This window comes from Cygnus olor, chromosome 1 (assembly GCF_009769625.2).
Source record: "Cygnus olor isolate bCygOlo1 chromosome 1, bCygOlo1.pri.v2, whole genome shotgun sequence".
Classification (NCBI taxonomy): Eukaryota; Metazoa; Chordata; class Aves; order Anseriformes; family Anatidae; genus Cygnus; species Cygnus olor.
In genome coordinates this window covers 28,280,797-28,306,848 of record NC_049169.1, presented here as the reverse complement: position 1 = coordinate 28,306,848, position 26,052 = coordinate 28,280,797, and the positions used below count along the sequence as shown (strand labels likewise).

The 26,052-nt window shown below is 37.5% G+C and overlaps 1 protein-coding gene across 3 annotated transcripts in view; it reads left to right on the top strand.

Annotated features, from left to right (window-relative positions):
• Positions 1 to 26,052, top strand: part of FOXP2 (forkhead box P2) — a 439,155-nt gene that overhangs the window by 112,490 nt on the left and 300,613 nt on the right. For all 3 annotated transcript variants that reach the window (XM_040550418.1, XM_040550425.1, XM_040550454.1), the window contains one exon: positions 22,929 to 23,011. The gene's annotated coding sequence lies outside the window, so the exon portion shown is untranslated. The remainder of the gene's footprint in view (positions 1 to 22,928; positions 23,012 to 26,052) is intronic.

The window sequence follows — 26,052 nt, the reverse complement described above, 5'->3', positions numbered from 1 at the left end:
TTTCCATACAATGCATCTTGTAACCTCCAGAAATTTATCCGGCTTCTCCTTGAATATTGTTAGCTCTTTCCATGTCAGTCCTCTCCTTCCTCCACCACAGTAGCTTACAGACCTTAAAGTCTGTAAACTCCTAGCTCCCAGGAGGTGGGAAGAGCAGTAAGAACTTCAAAAGGACAGCGGTAATATTAATAGTAGTAGCTTGAAATCTATAATTCTGTCCAAAATGTGAACTGTTTCAGAGATTTGAAGGGGTTTCTTCTTGCCCAAAAGCAGTGAAAGGGGAAAACTGAAGTTTAGGAAGTGTCCGATACGCTCTTCAGTAGTCTTCTCATTTTGAGTGCCTAATCCTGAAGGAGTTCTACTGTTGCCAGATGTCAAAGCTACTATTCAGTAATGGACTGAATGGTCTTTGTATCTATGTGAAGTTTGTATGAGAATAAGAGTGAATCAAAGATGTTAAGTGAGCCAAAATACTATATTTGTGTCTGTACTCTCTCACCTTCCCTTAGCTTCTTCCATGTTCGTTATATGCCCTTTTCCCCCTTCCCAACCCATCTTTTTTCACCAATGCAGAAGGGCCTGATTGGTGTAAGAATATCAGAAATCCTTTTGACATTTCTAGCTAGTCTAATCTAATGAAGTTTTTTGGAGTGTTCCAAGAAAAGTTGCTGAAAACTGTCAAGTTCTTGAGTAACTCAATACTTTCTGTAGTAGAAAATAGAAAGCCTAATGTCTTTCTAATGAACACACTACATGAGCTCTAGTGGCTCTTGTCCATTCTTATATGCTTTGATTTTGTTGACTGCTGGGTAAATAGGCAGATAGATAATGTTTTCCTTCTTCAGAAATTGTACCGTCTTTAAAAGAAACATATCTGTGAGAAGAAAAACATGCCACAAAGAGGCATAAATTCAAAAGTCTTGTTCTGTGTTTTCCTCTTTACTGAGTTTGTGTTCCCCCATCTACCGAAGACTCAAAGCCATTAAGAGATTAAATAAGTTTAGTAGATCACTCGATGTACTTTAATAGTGCATTTTTTCCTTTTCTATATGAAGCAAAGCACAAGTAGTGACAAATAAAGGATCTTTATATATGAAACTCTTATTAGTAGATGATGTTATTTGTGCTTATTGTAATTGTATTACTTCATCTGTCCTTCCTCTATGCATGCTAATACTCAACCTGATTTTCTTGAGTTGTGTTGGCCTGAGTCACTAAGTTTATTATTATTTTTTTATCACAGCTGCAATGCCATATTTTTATTCACAATTCCTTAAAAAAAAAAAAAGTTATTTAAAATCATAACTGGATTTAATTGAACCAGTTCTTCTCTTTCTTGAGGGCCAGAAGGACTGTGGCAGTCTATATGAATCTGTCAGAGAGGCAGAAGTACATCCCAAACCTTCGCAATGGTTTCTGTAAATTCAAGAGTAGGCATAGTTGGACGTACAATGTAATTTTTAGATTTATATCTAACGTAAAGGCTTTTACCAATGTTCTTTTCCTTCAAAGTAAGTTAAGCTGGATATTAAATCCTTTTCAAATATGGGTTTGGTAAATTCTGACGTGACTGCCAGATTTTCATATAAGAGCATTGGTTGTCCAGTAGCTTGTCCTCTGGTGTTTGTATCAGGCAGGCCTATTTTATGTGAGCGTGATTTAATTTTATTCTTTAATGTCTTTGATGTCTTTGATGGCTTAGTTTTTAGGTGAAACTAGGCAGGATTTGTCCAAGAACATAGTCTTCTATGCTCAGCATAGTCTGAGATTGTTGCAAAGTGTGTATGCCTCCTTTTTGAGAACCCCCTTTGTTTTCTAGAGCTAAAAATGAATATAACACATTACTTTTTAAATGTTCTTACTGATCCCATTATTCTTTCTGTGCATTTTACAAATAGGATGTGATGTTTTGAGTATGCTTCAGGCTTCAGTAGTTTGTATAATGTTCTATTTTCTGCAGCAAAAGCATGTCAAGGTGATCTCTGTGGGTGGTTAATATTTTCTGGAGTTTATTCTTCAACCATGAAAATATGCAAAGCTGGAGAGGTTGGTGGTATGTCATATATTTAGATATAAAATATATTTTTTTCAATTTTATCTTCATTAAAGATAACAGAAAAAGTCACAAGTGTAGTAGTAAATGCTGTTTGTTCATGGGTGAACACAGCAATTGTCACTTCTGACTTGTGTTTGTTGTTATACTGGTGAGCATTTTTGCAATAGCTTAGACTGTAATTTTGTGACAGTGTGGGGTAGAGGTGTCATAAATAATGAATAAATGTAATATTTTAAAACATTATGTTCAAAATCATAACAAATCATAGACATTGGGGGGAAATCTGCCAAATTTATTAAATGTTTGCATTTTAGCTAAAATACTCTTGATTTGTTTGAAAGTCTTTAGGTGTTATTTTGCTTGTTTTCATATATAAGTACTTGTAAAAACAATTATGCAAAGCAAAAATAGCAACTATATAAAATAAATACATAAACATTGTAACAAAGTATTTGAATAGGGAGGAGTTGTTAGAAAATTGATTATTAGAGAACTGAAAGAGACAAAAGCTAAACATTATTAATGAAGGCTTTCACTATTGTTACAGTAGTAAAAAGAAAAAAAAAATGGAAGTTCAAATCCCAATACATCCATATACATAAAATGCATTTGATTTATGAAAAAAAAAAAAAAAAAAAAAAAAAAGAAAAAGGAATATGAAAAAAGCTAATGAGCATTTCAATAAAACGCATTTTTTTTCAGGACTAAGCAAACATATAAGGAAATTAACTGTTAGTAAGAAATAATAATGTGCCTGCATGCTGATTGCATGCTGATAGCATGTTTAATCATTGCTTCTGTCTTCTCATTTTGTTTCCTTTAGCGTCTGTCTCTGGGAAATTGTATTTCTGCTGTTTGTAGAGCATATAGGGGAAGTGAGTCTTTGGTTGTAAATGGGAACACTGAATGTTTTCTAGGTGTGCCTTGTTAAGGTACAGTAAAAAGATCCAAAAGGTGTCTGCAGCAGAGATCTTTTCATATCTCTTGCCTTTCCTGACAGTTTGATTTACCTCATTAAAAGGCTGGAAAAACCACAAACTGCCCCTCCAAGTTCCAGATCTTTTTTTCTCGATGAGAATTTCTCTCGTTTGGAGCTTAGGCTGTTTGTAGAACCTGTGAATTACTTTGGTGCATGTCTCTGGGCATCATGTGGAATATCACACTCATGTTCTCCAGCAAGAGGCAAACTAAACTGAGATCTAGAAAGAGTTAATTGTTCTGCAGAAGAGCTGCAAATACATCAAAACCAGAGAATATCTATGCTCAGTTGTCTGGTGGTTATAATCTCTGAAAACATGGCCTTTTTATGGATATGGATTTCAGATTCAGAAATAGGAAACTAAGGATTACGTCCAGTGTTATACTTTGTTGTTACTCTCCACTCAACCTGTTCCCTTCTCAAGACAGCAGGACAACTATATCTTGTATCTTAGAAGAGATTTCCATTCAGCATTCTTGTCTCATTCCTTTCTCATCCCATAGATGGAATGGGAAATTTACCGTCAGCCTATCCAGCAGCTTTATGGATATTAGCACTCCACAGAGTTGAGTGAGAAGCTTGCAGTTTTTTGTTGGTAGTCTTGGTAGTTTTTTGGAAGTCCCGGGAGTAATTCTGGTTCCTTACACATACATACCTGCCACAGGCTCCTAATATGCTGCTGCTACTCTTAGGTCTGAAGTTTGGGAAGGTCACTGTAGCAGCATATTTAGCACTACAGAGAGTCCACAAAACAAATCACGTGTGTGAAACAGCTGGTTGGAGGCAGTGGCCAGTACCATCATACTCTATTCAAAGGGTTAGTTGAACTTTCTCCCTTCTTTGTGACTGAAGATAATTAAAAAGAAAAGCAAAGTTTTGTCTTGGTTAGGAATTTGATTTTACCACCAGATCTTGACTTGCTTCTTGGAGTTGGTGTGCTACTGTCTTTACATGCTGCTAGCCTTGCTAGCTAACACCTATTATTGGTAGCTGTCTCATTTTTGTGAGCAAATTGGAGGTATCTATTACTCACAGGAGATTTATCCTCCTCTGTCCGACAGTGGTGGATTCCTTCTGCTCCCCACCACTCCTTCTGTGTGTACTGTAGCCAAAGGTTTCATTGAGGACTCCTCCCAAGTTCTTGTTTATGCAGGGTATCTTCTGGTATTCTGGGTTTCATTTTGTTTTTTATTATTATTATTATTATTATTATTATTTTTATTCTTGGAAGCTCAGTTTGGGAGGACAAGGGGCTTGATCCATATGCTACTACAAAACTCTTGTCTTTTGCCTGCAAAAAGTAGGTTCTTTCAGGTCACTCTTTGGTCTTGTACCTTCATAAGCTCTCTGAGTGTTGCCCTGACTGTGCTGTAATCCAGCCACCGTACATTGTAAAAGTGATGGTGGATCTTCTTGTACCATTCCAACAGACATACTATGCTGTATTTTCTGTCAACTGAATTTGGAAAAGTAGTTTTGCCATTAATGTTCTCATAGAATTTGGAGATAACGTACAGCATCTACGTAAATTTCTAAGATTATAAACAAAACACATGGACAATTGCTTGAAAGAGGTGAAGAAACTGTGTTTTGAAATTGTGTTCCTCCTGTACACTTTCTATGTTTTGCCCTCTATTGTCTTTCTCTTTTAGTTCTACATATTCTGGGATCTGTGGTTTGAAATAAAACTAATAAAAGTAGCCAGGAATAAGATTGCTATTTGTTCCCTCAGTATAAATCCCTGCATGCATATCACTAAGTGAAAAGTCTTCAAATATAATTGTGGAAGGCACTTTTTGATTCACTGAAGTGTACAACAGCTGATTTATTTTACTTTATTTTTCTTTATTTTTAAAGAATAGTACCTTTCAATGGATTTTGTTTACCTTACCTCTGTGGAAATTTTGAAAATTTCATAACTTTGGCTACCAAATGAAAATGCAGTACTATATTTTCACTTGTGCAATAGCCAGTCAAACAATACAAGTCACCTGTTGCTTTGTGATTCTCTTCACATATAACAGTACAGAGGTGCACAAGCAACACTGAATTTATACTTGTATTGGAATTAACATTTAATACCGACTAAAATCCCTCTATTTTACACTTCAGTGACTGAAAAAGAAACAAAAGAATTAACCATAGTAATTTTGGTCAGAGCTTATTGACTTTAGCAATGAAAGAGATTAAAAATATATTGCAAATATACTTTTTTCTCTGTGTGTCAGTGAACACAGTTTTAGTACCTAGCACATGACAAAATAAAGTTGGATTTTGTCACCAAAATTCATGTGTTTGCTTTGTAATTAATATAAACATTAAACATATTAAAATGTATTTTATATGAACTAGTTGGGCTAAAGTTGAAATAGATCATATAGAGAGTTTGGAATCAGGGAAATAATTTATAGATTCATGATACAAAAAATAATAATAATAAAAAAGGAAGGGTATGGAATTCTTTGGGTAACCCTCAGATAAGCTTCTAAATGTAAAACATTAGCCAAGCAGATTTTGAATGTTGCTTACAGCTGATGTCTTGTAAAAATAATGTGAAATCTGCTGAACATAGCATAGTCTTTTTATACTTAACATGGTGGGTTTGATTATGTGTCCTGCAAATCTGAGATCTCCCATGAGGGCTGGCAGATATGACATGGGAAATCTGCACCCTTCTGAAGTGACAGCTGGAGGCCAGCTGGGGTTACCTGGACGCTGTTTGCAGAGTTATGGGGATGAAGGATATTTTTGCACTTGTCTTGAATCCTTAGAAAGACTTGTATGTAAAGTTAGGAGTATTATGAACTCAAGGGCCAGATCTTGTTTACTTGTCTCAGGCAAGAGCCACAGTCAGTGGAGTCAACAGGACGCTGAGTTGAAGTGGTCCCTGTTGTATATTTATTTCCCCTTAAAACATACCTGCTAAAAGCTGTACAGTGGAGCAGGAATCACGGGTAATGGCACTACATGAATCCCAGTTGTGGAATCCACAAATGACAGAATTTCAGATGTGCTCAGTTTTGGCTTTAAAACTGTTCTACTGAAATCAGAGGAAATTTCACTATGAAGGGTAGCCTAGTTACATCAGTACCAGCTGATGTACTGCCAGCTAGCCTGGAAATCTCATCCATCTAGTATTTCAGAAAGCACTCCTTATACTCCAACATTTAATGGTAATATCAAATGAAATTAAATTTATTTGTATTTTATTGAAAAGCTTCAATTGCTTTAAACAAGGACAGTTCAAATTTCCTGTGGGCGGTATACAGCTACTGCAGTGCAAGCCCTTCCTGTGACTGCTGGTAGACAGTTGTCCAAAGGCCCTTTTACAATGCAGTGCAGGGCAGCAGGATCAAATTTAAATAAATGCTTCATGACATTAGGAAGACATGACTTTAATCTCTTTTACTTTACCTTTGACACCAGCATATTGGTGATTGTCTTTATCCACATTTTAACATTTTCACTGTTTATTCTTTCATTGTTCTCATTCTTTTCTTCTCCATCATCTGCCTTTCATTTTTTATTCGTATCTTCTTACATTACTTAATTCTTCAGCTGCTTGCATTTTTCCTGTTAACACCGCACAAGGCTGCAGATACGGGCAGGTGGAAAAGCTGCTGCTGAGTAGCATCTGAAGTGCATCTGCTCTGGTGTGACAGACCAGCTGCATGTTTCAAATGCCAACTTACTTGATCTCGTTCGTTTACTGTACTGGAATTACGTGTTTGTCCTTGTGCGTGCATGGTCACATGAGTACCCAGAGCTATCCCAAAGCAGTAAGAGTCTACAGCCCAGGCCACCCAGCAGGCACACAGTTGCCTCCAACACTTGTTCTTTCCTTCTTTTCCTATCCCAGCAGGTACATACTGTGGCTTCCACAGCTTACTCTCAGTGTCCTCTTTTGCTTTTTGCACTTCACATCTGTCACCATTTATCCCATTTTCATCTCTTGGTTTTGAACAGAAATATTCCCCATTTTTTTCTAGGAAAATTGTGAAGCTTGTCAGCAAAAGTGACATGATTTTCTAGGTTTTGGGGTGAAGGGAGAAACAAAAGCTTAAATGAAGATAGCTCCTTTGAAGTCTGCTGACACTAGCGAGTGCTGTTCTGCCAAGGGAGATGCGTGACAAGGGGCTTGAGGCTAGGTGGGGACTGGCCTACTTGGTCTAAAACCCCAGAAAGTAAATCAGGAAAGCACATTGTTACCATAGTAAAATTATTGTTTTGCTAGACTATGGTTAAAAAAAAAAAAAAAAAAAAGAACTGCTTTTGTTCAAGGAGAGGCCTTTGTTCATGGCACAGTAATATCTGGAAGCTTAAAACAGGTTGAGATACTACATCGTCAGTTCTCTGTGGAATTTAAATGTAAGCTTTTCTGGTTTGTATTCCTGATTTTATGGGGGCGGGTGTTTACTTTCTGTGTGTTAGAGACCATGTATTTGTGCCACTGATTATGTGTAAAGATTAAAGCAGTTTAGGAACAGAGCCTGTATATTACCTGACAGTTTTTAATGAGTCCTAATGAGTAAGTGGAAAGATATTCCTTTTGGGACATTGGATCAGACTTATATCCCTGACTGGAATTTCCACAGGAGTGTATTCAGCAAATTGTTGTAAATTAAAATTTGTTGGCTCTGCCACAGCCAAAACAAATCATGTTACTGGCAGAAGTAATCACACCATACATTTTTGAAGTAAAGTGCTTACCTGCCATGATTCTCTTAATGCTTGTATTTCAATCATCCCTTTTAAAAAGAAAATATATGTTAATAATTTGGAAAGCAAAAACATGTAGATTAGCTTATTAATATTTTTGTGTATTTATTTCATATTGAGTTTATATGTTTATATGAGGACCATTTTATTCATGTGAGATTGATTGATTAAAGAAAGTCACAAGATGAGCATAAATAGAAAAATGTGTGTCCAAGAAAATTTATTGCTTTTAAAATATAAAAGCTATCCACATTCCCATTATGTTTTGATTTGTATGTTTCCAATAGAAAATATTTTGTGTTTCACGAGTAGCATGTGCATCATACAGTGTAGGATGTTGCTATGGGAATTGTTGTACTCATTTATTATGAAATTCGATGCAGAAATGAGAATTTATATAAATGCTTAAATTAACTTGTGCCCTTCATTTTGTTTTAAACTTTTTTTTCTTAATCCATTGAATAGATTAAATTCATGCCACACAGTTGCTTCTTTATAAGCAAATATAATTTCTTATCTTATGAAAATCAAAGATGAATGCTTTGGTCACTGTTTCTTTGGCTCTTGCCATTGGTTTAAATCACCAGAGTAAGAGGATTTGCTGCTGTGGCAATATCATCCAAAAGGCAATTAAAAAAAGTTGAAGAAGATATATACAGATTCCTCTGTATGTAACCCGCTGAATGGGGGGAGTCGTACTGCAGCTCTGCAGTTATGTCAGACAGCTTCCCAAAAGTTACAGGCAACATTTGGACCCTACATACATTGTGCTTCGAAAAGATCAATTCAGATTTCTTCATATGATTTAAAGTTCTTGTCCAGAAAGTTGCAATGAATCTGAGAAGAGTGTGGCTAAAGCACAATCAGGGTGTTGCAGAGCAACTACTTACAGTAACCAAGTAAAAAATAATTGAAAAAGCATGTAGTTATGTTTTAACATATGTTCCAACTTAGAAACTAATCACTTGTGCAAATTTTTCATCATAAAATATCAAGTTATTATATGCAAGTTATTACATACTTCACTTTGGTACTGACCGTTAAGGAAGATCAGTAGGACTAGATTTATACTCATGTGTCTGATGTTCTGATTTATACTCATTTACTGATGTTCTTATCCTGCTCCACAGCATGTATATGTTAATATAATACCATTGACTTCAGTCATAATTAGAAATAACATGAGCATTTATGTTGTTTTTGAACAACAACAACAAAAAAAAAAACGATAAAAGCTTACATGTGAAATGTTCTTTTTTCTTCACTGAAGATCTTGTTATGTTAATGAAAATTTCTGCTAACGAAAAGTGATTGACTTCCTTGGGGTGCACCTATGTAGCTTTTGTCATGTGGGTGGGACGTAAATCTTTCAGGAAAACAGAGAACAATTTATGAAATATTCACAAGAAAAGTATTTTAAAGGGATAATGGTTTATAGCATTTTTTTTTCTTCATAATTAATAAGGAACTGGATCTTTGTATACAGTTAGGATACCCTGTAGATTAGATATTTGAACATGTACCTTTTAGTTTACTTGCACAATATAAAGCTCATGAATAATCCCTTTTATGTATCCTTGAGCATGCATGTTGAGAGAGATCTTGAGAGAGTTCTCTCAAAATCACATGAAAATTCTTTCTGGTTCATGTTTGAAATACTTCGTGTATGATTTATTCGCAGCTTATCCCTTCTTCTCAAGCGAAGTGGTGCCCAGTATTCTGTTACATCCCTTGTCCTCCTGCTCAATGCACTCTGTTTCTGTAGTATCACCCCTCCATAAAAACTGTATGAGAAGAAAAGATTGGAAAGTCGAAAAGGTCAAGTTTCCATCAGTACCCTGTCCTGTGATTTTCTATAGGTATCAGTGGCTGCTATTTTCATACTTTTTTTTTTCCTGCTGACATTGAAATGCAAGTACAACAAAATAACATTATCAAATGAGTGCATCCAAAAGTAATGTGATTGGAAATGCTTTAAAAATCAAAGTGGATGACCTGGACTCTCTTGAAATCTAAGGACACATTCATAGAGGACAGTAGCACAGTATCTGGTATGTCTAATAAGACACAGGTCTCTGTTGACCAGCTGTAACCAGCCATACCACCGTCATGGCTGAAGGCAGCATTTAGTAGCAGCATATGGCTCCACCAGCATGACACAGCAGCAGTCACTCTCCAGAACTTAGGGCACACTCCGTTTGCCTTTCTGCTGCTTTCTAGGAACAAGGCCTCTTCTATTTGATGACTATCATTCATTAGTTACAGATGAGGATCAGGATATCAGTGAGTGTGCTTTTAGATTCATCTAATTTACAGGAAGAAAATAGATCCCATTGTGTAAGTGATGGCACAATGAAAGATGAGGGAGGACATGAGTGGGACATGAGCTTCTTGAGAACTGGGCATAGCTACAGCTTGATGCCTGGATGTCCCTGAAAATGAGACGTACCAGTGCCAGTTCTCCTTCTCTCAGACAGCTCTTACCATTTGTAGTTATTAGTGCCTTTTGGTCTCCAGGAAGCTACTTATTTCTATCTAGTCTTTCATTTTTTTTTTAAACGCATTTAACTTTTGCATGCAAGAAACATGTCATTATTTTATACTACAGAAAATAATACAAGACACTTTTTAGCATATGGGTGGGTGGCCCACAGTTGTGTTTGATGCTCAAGCCAGCTTAGATCCATCAAGGACTTCAGCATCTCTACTGCTCTGGAGCTCAACTATATGATTTGTAAGAAACCACTTCTGTTTGTTTGTTTGCTTTGAGCATGTGTCTGTTAGCTTTGTTTGTTAATTCTTATGCTGGAATGCTCACCTCCTCTGTACCGTTACCAAATTTTGGACATTTTTCATATCCTCTTCAATCATCTCTTTTCCAACCTGTAGGGTTGTAGGCTATCTAGGTATTGCCTGTATAGAAGCCATCTGTACTTTTGACTATTCTTTCTGTTTTTCCCTGTCTCTTCTACAGGGCTGCTGTATCCTTTTTGCTAAGGGAGGGGAAGGTTCTAGACACTACGTACTATGTACCAACTTCTAGCCAATGTTGCGTTAGATGATGATTTTTTTAATGCTTTGTTAGCACTTTTTATTGTTCCATTTAACTGCTACTGAAAACGGAGCTGAGATTTTCACAGGAAAATAATTTATAGTTGTCAATGCTCATTTTAAGATTGTTCAAAGCCCATCACTGCATAGTTAGCATTGTTTCTTCCCTATGGACATAGAATCAGAATCATAGAATATCCTGAGTTGGAAAGGACCCACAAGGATCACTGAGTCCAGCTCCTGGCTCCACACAGGACCACCTAAAAATCAGACCCTATGTCCAAACGCCTCTTGAACTCCAGCAGGCTTGGTGCTGCGACCACTTCTGTGGGGAGCCTGTTCCAGTGCCCGACCACCCTCTCGGTGAAGAAACTTTTCCCAGCACCCAGTCTGAACCTCCCTTGATACACCTTCATGCCCCTGATACAGCTTTGTGTCCTGAGGTCCTGTCAGTGTCCCCAGAGAGCAGAGCTCAGCGACTGCCCCTCTGCTCTCCTTGTGAGGAAGCTGCAGGCCTCCATGAGGCTTCCGCTTAGCCTCCTCTTCTCTAGGCTGAGTGAGCTCAGCTGCTCCTCAAACATCTTCCCCTCCAGACCCTTCACCATCTTTGTAGCCCTCCTTTGGACACACTCTAACAGTTTTATGTCCTTATTGTAGTGCCCAGAACTGCACACAGTGCTCGAGGTGAGACTGCACCAGCCCAGAGCAGGACAAACACATTCCTCAGCCAGCTTGCAGCACTGTGCCTGATGCACCCCAGGATACAGTTGGCCCTTTTGGCTGCCAGGGCACACTGCTGGCTCATATTCAACTTGCATCAACCAGAGCTCCCAGATCCCTTTCTGTGGGTCTGCTCTCCAGCCTCTCAGACCCCAGTCTGTATGTACGACCAGTGTTGCCCCTTCCCAGACACAGAATTTGGTACTTGTGGTTGGTGACTGTCCAGCCCTCTGATTTGTCAAGATCTCTCTGCAAGGCCTCTCTATGCTCAAGGGAGTCAACAGCTCCTCCCAATATAGTTTGCAGACTTAGTATACCTTCACGTCCTGTATCCAAGTTATTTATGAAAGCATTAAGGGGAACTGGCCCTAAAATGGAGCCCTGGGAAACTGTACTAGTGACTGGCTGCCAGCCTGATGTAACCCTATTTACTATAACCTCTTGAGCGCGATCCATCTGTCAGTTGCTCAACCATTGTATTATGTATTTGTCTATCTGTGTGCTGGACATTTTGTTCAGAAGGATACTGTGAGGAACAGTATCAAAAGCTTTGCTGAAATCCATAAAGATTACATCAAGGGAAGATAGCTTCCCCTGGTCAGCTGGCCGGGTAACCTTGTCATAAAGGGAAATTAAGTACGTTAAACAGGACTTTCCCCTTGTGACCCCATGTTGGCTGTGACCAATGACTGTGTTTCAATGACTGTTTCAAGGTGTTTTTCAAAATTTCCCGGAATAATCTTCTCCATATTTTTTCCAGGCACTGTAGAGAGACTGATAGGCTTGTAATGACCAGGGTCTTCTTTCTTACCCTTCTTGAAAATTGGGACAACATTTGCCAGCTTCCAGTCAACTGGGACCTGTCCAGATTCCAAAGACTGTTGAAAAATAATAGAGAGAGGTCTTGCAATGACATCAACCAGCTCTCTGAGTACCCTGGGATGAATCACATCAAATCCCATAAACTTATACGGACCCAGATGGAGCAGCAGATCCCACACAAGTTTGGACCTGGCTGGAAGTTTATCGTTCCCACAGTCAAGTAATTGTACATTTCGTCTTATTAGATATTGCCTCCTATTTATCACTTCACATTCAGTAATATATTTTCTTTCTGCGGTTATTCCCAGTCTGTCCTCATCTTCACTGCCTTTGGTTTAGTGTTAGACAATGTCACATCATGGCTCACTCCACTTTCTAGGTAATTTTTGAATATGCTGAATATCACTAGTCTTCTTACAGATAGGTGCCTTGGGTCTCCATTGCTCATCTCCTTCTGTGACACACTGCAAACTGTCATTTATTCTTCATATTAATATCCATTCTTTTAATAATTTTAAGCAGTGCAAGACCTCCCCCCTGCCCCTTTTTTTTTTTCCATGCATTTTTTTTAGAGCCTTTGGGTAAGAGAGCTTATAAAATGATTTTTGGAAATATATGGCTTACAATTTGATCTCACTTCCTTGTTTTTGAGGGACTTCTCTGAAAAGCTGTGATCATTTGGGACATGGCTTTCCTTTTCATTCTGGAATGTTGACTCTTCCCCATATATATTGACATGAACATATTCTTTGTTGTAGTCTCTCCTGAGTTCCCTGGTGTGAACTTCATGTGTACTGATCTGTAGTTTTTTGGATCTCCTCTAGATTTTTTTTTTGATTGATTTCATATTCACCGTCAATTGTCTTTCATGCCATTTGTCAGCTATTATAAGTTCAGTTATTTCATACTCGTGTTCTTTTAGAGCTGTTGATGGCATAAACTCCAGTGAAACAATTTCTTAGAGCTCAGTTTGTCTTCTTGCTCTAGTCTTCTCTAACGGCATTTCAATTTAAGACAGAACATCTCCTGTATCTCTGTAAGACGGGAGTTTGGCCTAGTAACTTCTCCGATCAGCAGATGGAAAAGCAACCTTGTGTGTGTGTGTGTGTGTGTGGCCCCTTCCACACACATGCCAGCCATGGGCAGGGACTCCCAGGTGGTTGTGTGTGGCAGGCCCCTCACTGGGCCTGATCCTGACCCCTAACCCTGGCCTGTCCCTGTGGAGTCTCCTGATGCTCTGGGCTGGGGTTAAATCTGGCTGCCCCCAGGCCTGCCCTGCTCCATGTCCAGGGATGGCCAGATCCTGCCCTGCCCACCCGGTAGACAGCCCCCACCTCTCCTGGACCTCAGTACACAAGCAGCTGCCAGCCCCTGTGGCTTTCTGACACCGTAATGTGTATTTACATTTAAGCCTGCCAGACACTACCATTCTTTCTCTTTTCCTCACTTGGACACAACTTGAAGTTTTTAGAAGAATAGCATCCTTCTTTCTTTTCTAATATATATATATTTTTCCTAATAGCCTCCTTTATCCTGTTTGTTCAAGTCAGCTCTCTTCTCTGGACTTCCTTAGTCTTCTTTGATAGGTTGCATGCATTTCTTTTGAGCTTGCAAAAGGTGTCTTTAATCAGTCTCTGTGCCATCTGTGAAGATGTGACTCTTGTAGCTGTCTTTTTTCTTCCTTTTAACAAGCGTACTCATTTTTATTCAGTGACCCTCTTTGAAATAGTGGTAGATTTTTTGATTTTTTTTTCCTTTTGTTGCCCCGTCAAGGACATAAATTCCAATCTGCATCAAAGCACTTATTGACTGTGGCTAGAAATTTACTTTGGGTCATAGCCCAATGTGAGGTTTACTCTTACAAGACAGATAGAAATATCTAACAGCCTTAATTTTTATCTACCATACTTGTAGGGACATTTCAGTGTTATGAAGGTGCTCTGTTTCTTAGGTTTCTTTAGGGATTAGTTCAGAATATGGGTTATATTTATGTTCTTTGTCTTTCTTGATGTCATCTCTTTTGGCTATAGTTGAAGGAATAGGTGTTGGTTGTTTAACATGAATAGACTGTCAAATTCCAGATGGATGTGATAATCAAGAGCAGTTCTCTTATTTTCGTACAAAATCTGTATATTTTTATGAGCTGACTCTGTGTCTGAGATGAACCTGAATCACAGAATCACAGAGTAGTTGAAGTTGAAAGGGACAGGGAGGTCATCTGGTCTAACCCTCTAAAGCGGTCTGTATGAAAATACAGGATAGCTGAAGACTGGATTAGGCATTTGCTTCGGTGGGGAGGGCTGGTCTGTATGTGCAAGTTCTCTCTCTGCAGTTTGGTGTGGCTCTAAGTAGGGAAGTGAGGAGTGGATGACTGAGAGAAGTGAGAGCAGCATCCTCTAGAGAGGCCTCTTACTCTCATCATGGGCTGTGAGAAGGAATACACCATCAATGACATAGCAGTCTCCTCTTTCCAAAAGACACAACAAATGAAGCCGTACCCGATGTTGGTGTTAGGGTAAGGACCTCTGCACGGATCTGATTATGTCACAGACATATTTTGGAATGATTATCTGCAGCTGACCTCGGTGTTTGGATCAGTATTGAACCAACCTCAGAAGCAGCGTAGGCAGTCCTGGAGGTGCCCAAACTGAACGCGTGGTAAGGCCATGGAAGCCCCATGTTGATGAGGGAATAACCCACTGTTCAGCCAAACTGAGAAACATCTACTTAGCAAATGCTGCTAACGGTCAGCTGATGGAGATGTTTGCAATTAGTGGAATGGTTATCTGTATTTTCATGGTGGCTTTTTTGGCAGGAATTTGTAATTGTATAAGTTATCTTATACCCTTTCTGTATTTGTTATTTTCTCTTCCATTTTTCATAGTTTGTTTGGTTTATTTTTATTTATTTTTTTCCTGTTTTCCTTCTGGTTTTTAGCAATTTGGTGGGGGGTAAGGGGGTGGTCAGGAGCTGTCTTCTTGCAATATATGGATTTTTTTGTGTATTTGGTTGATTAGGTGGGTTTCCATCTGCATTTCTTGGGAGTGGAGATAAAGTTTTTTTTTTTTTTAATGAGTTTTTAATATATTTGTTTAGGTGGGATTTTTGGGAATGGAGAATAAACAGGGGCTAGAAGCTCCACATGCAGAGCATCATTAGAATAACTGCTAAGTGGCAGGACAAATTGAATGATGGGAGCTCAGTGATGCAAGCTCTGCAGAAGAGAAAAGCAGAGAAGAGGAGGGGACTTTCCCTACAGAAAAGAGTTGGAATGAGTGGAGATGTTCTTTGTGGAGGCTTTGACTCAATGTAAGGGAAAATATTTTCACTAAAATGACAGTTACATAGCAGAACAGGTTTCCTAGAGAAATCAGGTTGCAAAATCTCTTTTTTTGAAAGTTTTGAAGATGTGTCTGGCTGATGTCCTAAGTGACCAACTCTAAATTCAGACAATTTTTTAAGCAAGACTTTGGACACTACAACCTCCTGGGTCACTCCTAGTGTTAGTGAATGAGTCTGTGATAATGGTGCATGCATCATGGCAGAAGGGTAAGGTGCTCTTTGACTTTATGTTTTGCTAATTTTTAAATCTGTACACACATCTCTCTACAAGAACAAATTAAATACATAAGAAAACCTATGATGTTTACCATCAGTGTTCTTTTATAATATTTTCTAAAGTTGTTGCTTTTACATTCTCGTCTGATAGTGTTCCTGAATCCCTTCTGATCATGTCATATGGAAAAATGGGAGAAACAGAAAAGTTGGAATCCTATAAATAATAAACAAAATTGCAGTGTCATTGTGTTTGTGGTATAAGTAAACTAGTATTGTAGTTCAAATGCTTTTGGACTAGTTATTTGCTTTTGTTTTTGTTAATGTTCTTCTCCCCCAATTACTGTACGCTGCTGCAGTTTAATATAAGAGGCATAAGAAAATTCAACAACAAGTGGGAAGTGGATCTTCTTTGAGCTGTCTTACAGTAAATTATATGTTTTCAGAAGGAAGACAGACATGCCTGAAGATAAAGTAAGGCATAGTATCTGCGCATGTTGGATAAATAGTTTAGAAATCTCCATGAATATGATATTGGCTCGTGCATACTTAAAAGATTAGTGTCAACATGGGTTATCTATCATGTAAGTACAAGTCAAGCAAGTTAGACCTGCCTCAGGGGTTGTTTAGTCTGTATACCCAGCTATTCAGACAATGTTCCTGTGAAGGTTTGGGAAGAGGAGACTTTCATAGGGAAAAATATATATCTATATACACACATGCTCTCAGGTTTTCCCTTGCTAAGTCAAGCAAGCCTACTTTTTCTAGCCTTTGCTTGTAAAACAACCCATCCATTCCCCTGATTGTCCCAATACCCTTGGCTAGGCAAGCTTCAGTTTCAGGTCATCTGTCTTGAATACTACTAGTGAAAACCATACATAGGGTCTTAAACAAGGTCTCATTAGTGAACATTGTGTGACGCCAGTAATATTTCCCTATCTGGAAGTATTGTTCCAGAGACATCCTAGGACTGCATTTACCTCTTGCACATCTTCACAGTTGAGTCAGCTCATGAGTGTTTCTCGGTCATTTCCAGACCTCCCAGCTTCAAGCAGCAGGTGTCAGTAATAGCCCCCAAATGCACATTATCTTCTGTGCTCATCAGTTTGATCCCGTTTGTAGCCCTCATTCTGCTCCAGGCTTTCTGTTTATTCGTACTGTCTCCATTTTCTCCATTGTGTCTTAATAAGTAATCAATGTCCTATTAATTTTTAGTATAAGTAAGATATGAATGGAGAAAACAACTGAGCCCCTCCCAGCCCTCCACACCCAAATGAGCTTTTATGTATAACCTGTACATCATTTACAGAGTGACTGGGACATTTCAGAAGTACACAATATATTTGGTCCATGTCATATTTTTTTTTCCTTTTTTCTGTCACTACGCAATTCCCAAAGCATTAAATACTAAATTTTTAATGGTTTTGTGTAATTTTTATTATTTTTTCTTGACCAATTTCTTTGCAGTGTTGCGTGATGTTGTGATTAATTGCGTATAGATATTTTGATTAGGGAATTCCATTTTTGAAAATTCAAGATTAATTTTAGTGGTATGGAGTATAATGTAAAATTCTGTAAGTACATAGCTTTTGTTTAAAATTTTGGAAAAGAGAAAGTTGCAGGAGGTTAACAACTCAAGGAGAAGTGTTCAGGAATTAATTATTTTCTCTGTGCCAGGTAAAAAAATGATTGTTTGCTTCCACAACCACAGTGCTTCTGTTTGGACCCAATGATAACAAAACCTAGCCTTCATTTGTCTAAGTATTAATGTAGAGTGGCATGTAAAAATTAACTAATGAGATCACAGTAGTATGAAGGTCTTTTTGTAGGCTCATTTAACTTTGGAATGATTATAAAACATAACTATTAATTTATTTTGCATGTTCTTGTTAATTATAATGGCATCCAGTAGTGCTTATCTAGTTATGAGCTTCTGAGTGTTTCCCAGTCATGGAACCTGTCCAACTCAATACTTAGATTCAGGAAGAAAAGCAGTACTTCTTTTTTTTTTTTTCCTATTTGCAGTGCTGTGATCTACATAACACTCTTTAAAAATGTATTTTTTTAAAGTGTAAACTAATGTCTTGAAGTAGTTTAAATATGAATATATATATATAGTCTGATTATTAAGTAACTTTAAACATTTTTATTTCATACTTCTAAAATATATACATATGTTAATGATGTATTTTCAAATAAAATTCAGGATGTCCAATTGACATAATGCAAATTAAGACTTGCTCCAAAGTCCTATTACAAATTAGGAGTTCTTTTGTTTTTAATTGCACAGGAGGGCTATGTGTTTGAAAGGTGGAAGGTATGAATACCAGTGAACATATATGGTATTAAAATAATAGTCAGTGTCTCTAACAAGTAATTCTTGTTTCATTGAAACCAGCTGTGTCTTTAGCCTTATTTGTATTACTTCAAAACAGCAAGCATATCTAAATATATCTAATATACGTGACCTTCAACCATGTTCTAGAATACTCCTGAATGCTTTGTTGAGTTGAAATATTTTATACAATTACCCACATAGAATAGTAATGCACAATTTGAAACATTTTTTATAGAAAAAATGTGCATGGGCAGGCCTGACATGAAATAGAGACATCTCAGAATGGCTGCTATCTAACAAATAGTAGAACTGCTTAAGAGCTTTAGTGTACTTCTGTGGAGTTACTTAAATTTTCAAAAGGTACCAAAGGCCACTGACAAGCCAGGATAATGAACATGAGCATGTAATCTAAAAAAAAAAAATAAATAAAAGTTGTTGTAGAGACTGTTCAAATATGTAACAGGTAAGCTTATCCTAATAATTTATGATCTAAATGTAAAATGAGCTAAGAGATGAATGCAGTAATTAAATGAATGAGTTAAAGGGAATTGTTTACAACATGTGGGCATTGTATTTGTTTATTTAAGTTTCAAAGGAATATCTTCATCAAGAGATGAATTTGGATTTCATTTTGAATTATTTTGTTATGTTTTAGTGATTTCTGAAACAACTGTGACGATTCATATAAATAAGAGCCAAATCCTGTTAGTTGTACTCATAATGAACAATGTAAAAAATCTAGTGCAGGATATCATATAGCATCAGCATATCTTGTGACAAAATGCTATACAACCTGTATAACAGTGTCTGTGTGTGAACAAGGAACTATCACCTGTAAAGCTTATAGCTATAGTAGATGGATGATCATAATTGTTGCACATTTTATCATTTTGAGAAGAATTTGAGTAGAGTTCTAAGTATATATTTCTAATGAACATCTACATATCAGATTTATTCAGTTGTTGACCCATGCACTTTTCCTTTCTCAGGTATTACAGAACTTTGTGGTATTTCCTTGTTTGACTCAAAGTTCAGGGACTTGAATGAGAAGCCAAAGACAGGTGGTATGCAGGTGACTTTCAGTTCAACTGTATTCTGCTGTTTACTTGATGAAAGTGTTCCTGTGGGAGTAGATGGTAGTCTACTTCAACAGTGGTCAAAGGGATGGAACATGCTGGCCTAGTTGGAGGGAGGGTAGAGATATTCTGTTGCTAACCTGAAATAACTGGAATGATCCAGGTCCATATTTTAGGTTGCAAACAAAAATGAAAACTAATCAGTGTTTGTAACAGGAGTAATATTGTTTTAAGAGACTGCTGTCTTCATCAGGTAAGTTGCACTGGAATGTAATGTAAATGAAGTGTAGGTCAAATGATACATTTCTAAAGGTGAAGATTTATACTGGTAAAAAGAAAGTTCGTAAGTAAGGCTTGCCATCTATCTGATGCACATATGTCACACGTACTATATGCATGCCTTCCTACTGTGAATATTCTTTGTTGATTTTTGAAAATTCTAGAAATCCTGATAATTCAAAAAGAACAAAGATAAAATATTAATGATTGAGACTAGCCAGTGTGGTTATTTTCAAATTAAGACTTATTTGTAAGTGAATAATTATGATAAAATGTTATCAAAAATTTCTTACAAGAAGTCTGTATCTCACCAAAATAGGTCATGCTTTGATGTAAGATTTCATATAACTATCATGTATTGGCTTTCTTTCTGGGATGAAGCAAAATGTGATGTTTAATAGGATCCAAACTGAGAAATCTGATTATCTGAAACATTTTTGGAGTAAAGGAATACAGGGAAAAAAAGAATACAGATACTGATGTTCAAGGCCCACATACTAACATCTATCAACAGACAACACATATTGTTGGAGAAATAAGCATAATTTGTATTTCTGTCTAGACTTCAAGTGCAGAAGAAAATTCAGAGGCATAGCTACATATACAATGTTTTAATAGAAAACAGGAGAGCAAGGTGAATGCTTTCAATTGGTTGGACATTGCCATTTTGGATGTAGGATAACTACATGACCGCCACACAAAGTTTCATTGACACATATTTTACTTTCCAGCAACTTTTAAGAATTGCCACCCATCTTCACCTCCTCCTATTTGCCTTAGGATTCTTACCTGTTTTTAACATTTTCTTCTTTTTTCTCTTTGTATTAAGAGCTCATAAGATTTCGTTCTCATTTCCCAGTGCTGTCCTGCTGTGCAGAGGTTTCACGTAGTGTTTATTCCTCCAGCCTGTCGTTCTCTGCTCTACTACAGAGGCTGCCAGCTAGCTTTCAGTTTTCTAGGAACTTCGACCTTCCCAGCAGGTTTTGTTATGCTCTACAAACAAAGGAAGAAGTTAGAACTGGAACTCTTTTAAATGTCCAAACATCTTGTAACAAAGTGTGTATTAATAATGCCAGTTGGAACACAGATTTTTTTTTTTTAAACTGTGGGAAAGCAGTTTTCTCTTTATAAAATTCTATATTCATTTTACTCTTTAGTCTGCTTCTGTCTGACCTTGTCAGCAAGGGAGAATTGCCAAGAGGCACAGTTGAGAGGCTACTTCAGAAGTTGCAGAGTTTCAGGTGCTAAGGCTATGTCTATATTAGTAAATTAAGCCATGATTGGAAATATTTCCAGGCCCCTGCCACATTTTTACTCTTTGCAAACTAGCAGTGTTCCAGAAATTTTGACAAGGGAAGACTGACCAATGTCATCTACCTGGATTTCTGTAAGGCCTTTGACATGGTCCCACATGATGTCCTTACCTCTAGATTGGAGATACGTATTTGAAGGGTGGACTATTCAGTGGATGAGGAATTGGCTGGATGGCCACATCCAGAGAATTGTGGTCAACATCTCTATGTCCAGGTGAGGGCTGATGACGAGTGGTGTCCCTCAGGCGTCCATCTTGGGACCAGTACTGTTTAGTATCTTTATCAATGATATAGAAAGTGGAATTGAATGCACCCTCATCAAGTTCATAGACAATACCAAACAGAGTGGTGCAGTCAATACAGAAGGAAGGGATGCCATCCAAAGGGACCTGGACAAGCTTGAGAAGTGGGCCCACGTGAACCTAATGAGGTTCAAGAAGTCCAAGTGCAAGGTGCTGCACCTGGGCCAGGGCAATCCCAGGCAGGAGTACAGACTGGGAGAACTCATTGAGAGCAGCCCTGCAGAGAAGGACTTGGAGTTCTGATGAATGAAAAGCTTGACATGATCCAGCAATGTGTGCTTGCAGCCCAGAAGGCCAACTATGTCCTGGGCTGCATCAACAGAGGCATGGCCAGCAGGTCAAGGGAGGTGATTGTCCCACTCTACTCTGCCCTTCTGATGCCCCACTTGGAGTACTGCATCCAGGTCTGGGACCCCCAGCACAAGAAGGATATGGAGAAGGAGCTGTTAGAGTGAGTCCAGAGGAGGGCTACAAAGATGATCAGGGGGCTGGAGAACCTCTTCTGTGAAAAAAGGCAGAGAGAACTGGGGATGGTCAGCTTGGAGAAGGCTCCGTGGAGACCTCATTGCAGCCTTTTAGTAAAGGGGGCCTATGAAAAGGAAGAAGAGTGACTTTTTACATGGGCAGATAGTGATAGGACAAGGGAGAATGGGTTTAAAGTTAAAGAGGGGAGATTTTGATTAGATGTTAGGAGGAAATTCTTTACCCAGAGGATGGTGAGGCCCTGGAACAGATTGCCCAGAGAAGTTGTGGATGCTCCATCCCTGGAGCTGTTCAGGACCAGGTTGGATGGGGCCCTGGGCAACCTGATCTTGTGGGTGGCATCTTTGCCCATGGCAGGGGGTGGTGGAGCTAGGTGATCTTTAAGATTCCTTCCAACCCAAGCCATTCTATGATGCTATGAAATTTTTCAGACATTCATTTGGCCATTTCCTTTAGCTTGAATGCCGGCCCTGTATTTTTGGAGGGTATGTCAGTATTCTAGCATAGATATAGGCTGGTCTGTGCCATATAATTTCAGCAAACAGAAATGTGCTCAGACATTGCTTAATTTGGTAGCATAGATGCAATGTCGAGAAACTTTCTACAGACCTGCATGGTCTTTATTTCTTTTGCCTTGTCCAACCCTCTCCCTTTAATGCAATCTTATAATCTCAGCATTCAAGCTGTTCTTTTCTTTTTGTCCTTTCAGCCTCCCTAAAATACATACAGATTTAAATTTCATTGCTGTGCTGTCTCCCAGCTTCTGTACCTTCCTTCACATGACTGAACTTATTGGTGGTTGATACTATGTGCAATTCTTTGTCAAGAGCAAACTACTTCAGGGAAGCTTCCTACTTGCTTGTCTTCAGATGCGCGAATAATAAAAATAGAATTAAAAAAATAAGACTAGACTTTGAGTGATGCCTTATCTGTCCCTCTACTGCAAGGCAGAGACTCAATGAACAATTATATTTCTTTGTGGAATAGTGAAGGTACTCTTTAAGCTGACTACTTGTTAAGAGAATCTTTCTCTTTAAACTCGCTCGGTCTTTTACCCAAAATATTTATGTCAAAATAGAAAAATTGAAAATTATAGCTCATTTTTTTCTTTCAGAATACTTACGAATCAGCTGATGCACAGTGGAACTAATTAGGGGATGTGATAAGATCTTTCCTGTTTTGCTTTTGTTGAATGATATCTAAATAGCTGTAAATATTCCTCTCCGTCTTTTCAGGATGGTGATACTGGAATTGATTTTGGACATCACTCCAGTTCAAGGTTGAAGTTTAAGGTCTTCTTGAGGTTCAGAAGAAGGAGGTGAGTACACATGAAACATTGCAAATCATTTGAGCGTTATCTTCTGCAACTTTGTTTTGTCCAGGAATTGCTGTTCTTGCTTATCAGTCCATATTCAAATAGCTGATCTCTCCTTCCTCCGATTCACTGAGCTATATGACTACTTGTGTTCTGACTAATAACAGAGAATATTGAAGCCATGTAGGCTTTCCCTGGTTTTTGGGGCCTGACACAGAAAAGCAAGTGAAAATGTTGTCTCACCAAGGTCTCTGGAACCTTGGAGGAGGTGAAGTGCAGTGAAAAAAACTTCAGTATAACAAGTCAGATTTTAGCTCCACCCTACAGTAGTATTCCACTTTTTTAAGTTAGGAAAACAATACCATATGTATTTCTACATAGAAAGGAGAAAGGGAAAATAGCAAGATTATTCTTTAAGAATCAAGAACAAAGGTATGGTATAAAAGATATTGTATTGGATGTAGTCTCTATTGCATTTACTCTGAGTCTTTCTGCAGTAACACTTCTGGAATTTCTTGGTTGGCTTCTGCTTTGAAAGGAATTCAGTACAGTTAGTAGGAAGAAAATAACAGTGATCACAGCTATAGTTTTGCTCTTTAAGTCACTCTTGCATCTTCAGTGACTAGAGTTAAGGCTCACTGTACAGTTTTGTTACACCAGCTGCATTAAGATTATGATAATTTGTTCAGAAAATTCTATTAGATTATATTTGCATATTTTTCTAACAATAATTTAACACTTACAAGGTAAGATTAGTAACGAATCCCTGTGTTTGTATATTCCTAGTTTGCTGAAACAGGAATTACCCGTGTTCCATTGGGAACCAGGAATGTTCCATGATGTTAAAGACCATGATTTCAAATCTTGTCTGAACTATGGTGTGTGTTAACTATCTGAACCTGCCTGTAAAGAATCACTGTGGACATAGTACTACCCTGGGACTTGGCACGCCTGCACTTAATAATAACATTAATACTATTATTAGTACTATTAATACTTAATACTTTGCTTGCTCCAATGATTAGTGTAAGATAAGAGCTTAGGAAGACACCGGCATCTATTTCAGATTTTTCACACATGCTATTGCAACAAAGAATTAATGTACATGGTAGGTGTTGTAATTTTTCACATTTTGCTATTGCTACAGGAGTAGAAAATACCTTGAGAATATTTCCATCATTTTTCAAATTCAAAATTTTAGGCAATATTGTCATGTATAAGTTTCAAAATTTGTTCAACAGGTGCCAGGTACTGAATCTTCTAGATGCAGGTTTCAACAACGTACAGAAAACTAACTCACCCTAATAGCAAGCAAGCTCAATTGCTTCTATGTACACCACTATTTCTGTAGTAAAGACATATCATTTCCCTGTGTGCCCTGTGTGGCAACTGCTAAGGCATTATGAAATATTCAAAACCACCTATATTCTCCTTATTATTAATATTGCCATCTTCATGGACTGATGACTTGGAAGGTAAGAAAAAGAAATAGTTCCAGGAGCAGTTAATGATGGTGAGAGTAATTAGTGCTGAAACTATGTTCATAACAAGTTCTCTAAAGTTTCACTATCTGGCAGGAAGCACAGACCTGCTTAACCTACTTCAAAGTGCTACCAAACAAGAGAGTCCTGATATGTGTTTCACTGTGGCTCTCTTTACCCATTGGGTAATAAGAAAGGAAAATTCATTTCTTCCAATTTAATTTCACCTTCTTCCAAGGACTTAAGGCACAGTCCTGAAGGGTACAGCATGACTCTGGTGGAACTACTACTACTACTACAAAAAAAAAAAAAAAAAAAAAAAAAAAAGAGGAAAACAGATACAATATTAACTTTAGCAGTGTTGTAAATCAAAGGCTATATACAGCACTGTACAGAGAAACTGTAGACAATGCTGGTATTGCATAGAAATTTGTGTATGGTTATATGTTAATATGTAGCAATGTATTTACAAAACAGTGTTTTTTTTTTTTCTTACATTACCCAGAGGAGAAACCAGTGAAAAAGGTCAGATTCTTTGCTTTCTAGCTAGCAGTGGAAGTATGATTGGATTCCTATCATGTATTTATACATATATGTCTGAGAGGTGTAACTTGTCCTTAGTAATACTAGATTCTTCATAGACAGTGTCTATGAAGTAGTAGTATTTTGGAAAACAGTTTGGTTTGGTAGAAGCATAGTTATTTTATTAAAGTGTAGTAATTGAAATCTGGTGAGCCAACGAGCTTTTTTTTTTTTTTTTTAAGAATGTTTTTCTGGAAATTTACTGTGTTCTGTACCAAATAATGTCAGAAATGCAGTAACACTGACTTGTGCATCTATAATAGTTTGGCAGTATCATTTTATTGAATTCCAATATGTCTGGAACTTAAGGCACATGAAGGAAAGTAACAGTTATTCTGTTTCCTCCATTATTTTTTTTCCATAACTTGAAGTTAAATACAATCTATAAAAATGCTTTTTGTGAAGAAAGCCAAAATCTTTTTTGGCCTTTTTAGCACTGGTCTCTATTTCTTTCAATATGTGAAAGTGGAGAGGGAATGTGTTTGTAGTCCATGAGGAAATAGTAGTAAATTCTAAATGCTAGTTCTTCAGTATGTCGTATAGGGTTGATATTTTTTTTTTGTTTTATGGCAGGACATAGTGTCTTTCCACTGACTGAAAACTAGGATTCAGTTGTAAAAGTAATGATAAAAATATATAAAAATAAAATTGCATTCATGAGTAATTTTTTAATTAGCATCGAGAAGATTTCTGTATGCTTTCTATTCCACCTTTCGTTAAACGACTTAGTTTAGGAAGAAGTTTGAGAAAACTCAGAGTTGGAAAAACTGAAATCAAGACAAAAATCCATATTGGAGAAATGCAGAAGCCATGAAAAAATGTTCTATTTTTAGACTGATGACTTAAATGGGGACTTTCGGGGACTATTAGCAATCCAGTTACTTCTGGATTTTCAGACTAAATTAGGTTTTGACAAAAAAGCTGAGGTAGTTTTCTAAATGGGAATATTTACTGTATTTTCTGTGTTAGTGAACTGAATTG